This window comes from Sminthopsis crassicaudata, chromosome 1 (genome assembly GCF_048593235.1).
Source record: "Sminthopsis crassicaudata isolate SCR6 chromosome 1, ASM4859323v1, whole genome shotgun sequence".
NCBI classification, from domain to species: Eukaryota; Metazoa; Chordata; class Mammalia; order Dasyuromorphia; family Dasyuridae; genus Sminthopsis; species Sminthopsis crassicaudata.
The window spans coordinates 13,469,407-13,475,282 of NC_133617.1; positions in this window are offsets into that span (position 1 = coordinate 13,469,407).

The window sequence follows — 5,876 nt, forward strand, 5'->3', positions numbered from 1 at the left end:
TACCTCTCCAACTAGGACCATAGACTTTGCCCCCACCCTTTATCATTTATTCTGAACTTAATAAACACCAAACAAAATGAACACCTCCATATAAATTGTACAACAGAAGGCAAAGTTGTACTCTGAACTGTGACTCTATTACACAGAGCTTATATTTCTTCTAAAATATAGATTAAAATCAGCGTGTGACTTTAAATTGTCCTGCTTATCTGGGATACTTTCCAGTCTTCCATAATTTTGGGGGGGTTTTGGGGTGGCAAAGCAGCACTATTCCTTAGCCCTGCTTCCTTTCATTTCCCCTATCTCCAACCAATGGAGAAAAACCAACTCTTTAAAAAAAATCCAACTCTCTTTTTTTAAATTATAGCTTTTTATTGACAAAACATATGCCTGGGTAATTTTTCAACAATGACCCTTGCAAACACTTCTGTTCCAACTTTTCCCCTCCTTTCCTCCATCCCCTCCCCTAGATGGCAGGTAATCCCATGCATGAAACCCAACTCTTGTAACAAATATGCAATCATGCAAAATAAATTCCTCTGCTGGCCATGTGCAAAAATGTTTGCCTCACCCTGCACTCCGGGCCTATCATTTCTCTGCCAGAAACTAGGTCCCCTCAGCCACCTGGAATCACAGCCCATCCTTAATTTGGATCAGACTTTCAAAATCTACTGTCTTTACAATATCGTTATCTGTAAAGGGCTAGAACTGAGCAATGCACTTGGATGATGAAGCACGTGAGACTAATTGCCAATTGGACGGTTCCCTATTAACTTGTTTGAAGGTTGACCCTCCCCAGCTGTTCTGTGCTGACTTGATTGGTGAGACAAAGAGAGGGAAGTGACTTGTGTGGGAGGAGCAAGAGAAACTTGGGTGGTGGAACTCACGCTCACTTGCACTCGTGACCTGGCGTTGGAGGCGAAGGTAAAGATCTAGAATAAAGACGTTTAGTGATCCTGACTCTTGCTGATTTCTGGAAAGATAGAGTTCCAGCATTTGGCGTCCAACGTGTGGCTGGCACCCTACTTCCACCAAAGTCCTCCTGTGACCAGGAGATTAGGTGAGTATTCTAATAGAAATAAGGAACTTACCTTGTTAAGGACTAAATCAGCAATCTCTAGTAACTGAGATGGGGCAGATGTTAGGTAAATCCTGGGCCTCAGCTGACCCTGCTCCAACCCCAGCCCCTGCCTCATCTAGCAATGCTATAGAGGATATAATTAAGATAATTGATGAGAAAAGTTTACTTGTTCCCATCCCACAAATGAATAATCTCATACACTCATTGATTCGCATGTCCCCTTGGTTCTTAAATGAAGAAAAACTACGTATAGATAAATGGAAGCTAGTGGGACTTGAAATGAAAGAATTTTACTCAAAAAATGAGAATTGTCAAATTTTCCCAGAGGTATTTTACCTATACAACTTGATTCTATTAGACTTAAGCTATCAAGAAGAGTTTAGAAGAAGGAAGAGTTCTAAAAAGGCTCAGAGAAGGAAGCGTGAGGAACAAAAGATAGAAGATAGGCAAACTCAGGACATTGCCAGAGGGCAAGGGGATTTGAATGAGGAATCTGAGGGTGTAGACTCTGATTGTCCTGAAGAAATTTCAACCCCACCTAGAGAGCAGATTATTGATCAGCCCACATCCACTCCACCTTCAGGGACGGAGGGAGGAGGAGTAGTGGGAGGGGCGGTGACCTCATCAGCGCCCCCCCCTCCTCCCACACAGAGCCCCCCCTCCCAACAACTGCCCACTCCTGTAACTAGATTAGAAAGAGGGCTTATTGAAGCAATTGAAAATGGAAAAGAAGTAGATAATGATTTCAAACTTCAAATTTTTCCCGTGATTCAACAGCGTAATTCTGCAGGTCAAGAGAGTAGAAGATATGCTCCTTTTAATATGGATGTCCTTAAAAACCTGACAAAATCTTGCACTGTCTTTGGGGCTACATCAGATTATGTTAAAATGTTAATACACAATTTGGCTTATGAAACCTTAACCCCTAGTGACTGGAAAGTCATTGCAAAAGTGTGCTTAGAACCTGGACAAAATTTGTTGTGGCTTTCTGAATTTACTGAGCTCTGTAGAATTCAAGCCCAACAAAATAGTCAAAATGCAGCTAATACTTCCATCACCTATGACCTACTAATGGGTATAGGTTCTTATGCAGACGCTTTGGTACAGATTAATTACTCCATAACAGCATTTGAGCAAATTTCTGCTGCTGCTATCAAAGCATGGGCTTCTCTCCCCAGTAAAAACTACAAGGGTGAGACCTACACAAAAATTGTACAGGGACCAAATGAACCTTTTGCTGATTTTGTGGCACGTTTGCAGACAGCTGTCATACAGGCAAATGGTGAAAATGAAGTAACAGACACTTTGGTGAGGCAACTTGCTAGAGACAATGCCAATGAGGTTTGTAGAAGGATTATACTAGGACTACGTAAGGATGCTCCTTTAGAGGAGATCATAAGACGCTGTGCCGCAATGGGCACAAATACCTTTTATAGCCAGGCTATGGTGCAGACTTCCCAAGATCCCAACATGGGGAGACAGGATCCCTTTTGGCAAGGGGTTTCCCGAGAGACTCGTCAATGCTTTCAATGCGGTAAAGTAGGCCATTTGAAAGCTCAATGTTGGCACAGAGACAGAGTGAGAAGACAGGCTGGGAGAACAAGACCCAAAACCCCATGTCCAAAATGCAACAGAGGACTCCATTGGGCCTCAGAGTGTAGACTGATTCAGGGAAACGGGATGAGGGGCCCAGCTCCAGGGCCCCAAGCAAAAAACACTTGGGGAATGATGGCAGCCGATGCCACACCCAGAGAGTGCCTCCAAGTCCAATACCCAGACATGATCAATCAGCCAGGAAGCCATCTGAGGGGAGAAAGGGATTACACAATCAGTCAGCCAGGAAGCAACATGATGGGAGAAAGGGACTACAATTAGGGAGGATAGAGTTGTATGCAGCTGGGACAATTGAGATACCCCCTGGAGAGGTGAAATCTGTTCCTCTCCAACCTATGGATCCCTTGTCTCCAGGCACAGTAGGCTTGACCATTTCACCTCCTGAGAGTACTTACAAGACAGTGTTCATTCATACACTGATGTGGGAAACTGGGGAATGTGTAGATAATATCCCAGTCACTAACACAGGGAGACAATGTGTGACTTATCAACCAGGGGAAGTAGTAGCATCAGGTTTATTGATACAGACTCCTAATAAGCAACCTGGTGACAGTCACCCATGTTCGGACTCCAAGCAGAAAAACCCAGGAATATACTGGACAGCAGCTGTGACAGCTGACCGACCTATGCTCACCATCTATATAAATGGCATAGCATTAGAAGGACTGGTGGACACAGGTGCAGATCGCACAGTCATTAGAGGTGCCAACTGGCCCAGTCACTGGCCAAAGACTAAGGCAGACACCTACATGTCTGGGGTAGGAGGATCAATAGCAGCTGAAGTTAGTGCTACCCCTTTAAGATGGGTATTTGAAGGTGAAACAGGAGTTTTTACTCCTTTTATAGTTGAAAAAAATCCCCATCAATCTGTGGGGAAGAGACATTTTACAACAATTAGGGTTAAAAATGAGTACTTCGGTTTTTTAGGCAGGGCTGCTGTTGAAGGCCTGCCAACACTTTCACCTGTTCCTATCCAGTGGAAAACTGATACACCAGTGTGGATAGAACAGTGGCACTTAGATAACAATAAAATTCAGGCCTTACTAGATATAGTACAGGAACAACTTGATCAAGGACACTTACAACCTTCTCTAAGTCCTTGGAATTCCCCAGTATTTGTTGTAAAAAAGAAATCTGGAAAATGGAGGATGTTGACTGATTTAAGAAAGGTAAATGAACAGATGGAAACTATGGGAACTCTTCAACCTGGACTTCCATCTCCTACTCAGTTGCCTAGAGAATGGCCTCTGTGGGTTATAGACATTAAGGATTGTTTCTATTCTATCCCTCTAGATAAGGAGGATATGAAAAGATTTGCCTTTTCAGTGCCCAGCGTTAACTTAGCTGAGCCTTATAAAAGATATGAATGGACAGTTTTGCCACAGGGAATGAAAAACAGCCCTACTATGTGTCAAATGTATGTTGCTGCTGCTCTTACTCCAGTAAGAAAAGCATTTCCAAAAGTAATGTTATTACATTACATGGATGATATATTGGGATGTGCACCTGAGGAACAAATGTTAGAAGCATGTCTACAAAAAACCATAGAAACACTAAGGAATTATAAATTGCACATAGCTCCAGAAAAGATTCAAAGACATGCTCCTTTTCAATATTTAGGATATGAAGTATATCCTAAGGTGCTTACAGTACAAAAACTCTCCTTAAGAACAGAGAAGCTAAACACCTTAAATGACTTCCAGAAATTGATAGGAGATATCCAATGGATGCGTCCCGTGCTAGGCTTGACTACCTGTCAATTGCAACCATTATATGACATTTTAAGGGGAGACAGTGCTTTAAATTCACCACGCCAGCTTACAAAAGAAGCTCAAGAGGCTTTGAGACAAGTTGAACTGGCTTTATCCAATGTGGTTGAAAGAGTCACTCAAAAACCCTTGGAAATATCAGTTTTTGCTACACAAGAGGCCCCCACAGCAGTCCTTCATCAAGGAGACAGTGTGATAGAGTGGGTGAACCTCCCAGCACAACCAGAACAAAGCCTTATTCCTTACCCAGTGCTTGTGGCTAGAATTTTATTAAAGGCCATTAAACGAGCAGTACAATTATCTGGGACAAGACCTGATAAGATATATACCTTTTATACTAATGCACAAGTTAATGTGTGCTGCGAAACCATCCCAGAGTGGCAAATTTTATTAGCCATGGCTCCAAATTTTGCACACGGGTCTCCATTAAAGATAACCAGACTGCTACATAATTGGCAATGGATTCTTGAAGAAAAGGTTTCTAAAGTTCCTCTTAAAGGACCAACTATCTTTACAGATGCATCCAAACATAATATTTGTGCTGTGTATTCTTGTGACTTAACCATAAAGAGAGTTATCAGAACTCCTTTTCAGTCCACTCAGCAGAATGAATTGTATGCAATCATTCTAGCTCTTGCTTATTATCCGGGAGACATAAATATAATATCTGATTCAGCCTATTCAGTAGGTGTGGTACAAAGAATTGCCACAGCCCAAATAAAATTTGTAGCCTCCAATATATATCAGCTCTTTAAAGAGCTTCAAGAGCAAGTGAGAAAGCATCCAGGTAAGATTTATATTTTGCATGTCCATTCCCATAGTGGACTTCCAGGTCCTATTTTTGATGGTAATTCAAAGGCAGATAGCCTTCTAACCATGCTGGCCAGTACTCCTTTATTTCAAGAAGCACAAGAGTCTCATTCTAAATATCATCAGGCTGCCCGAGCTTTACGTTTGCAGTTTGGAATAACAAGAGAAGAAGCTAGGAGCATAGTAAAAGCCTGTACAGCTTGCCTTCCTTTCCATGCTCCTACACTCCCTCCAGGGAAGAACCCTCGTGGTTTGAGACCTAATGAAATTTGGCAAATGGATGTGACCCATTATAAATCTTTTGGTCGTCTATCTTTTATCCATGTCGTGGTAGACACCTTTTCAGGATTCACATTTGCAATACCAGCAGCAAAAGAGACAGCCCGAGTGGTCACTGAATTCCTTATACAAGCATTTGCAATTATGGGCGTGCCACAAGCAATAAAAACAGACAATGGACCTGCATATACATCTAAACATTTTACACACTTTTGTGCACAGTATAAGATTTTACACACCACGGGCATACCCTTTAATCCTCAAGGGCAGGCAATAGTAGAGAGAAGAAACAGAGATATTAAGACACTCCTCCAAAAACAAAA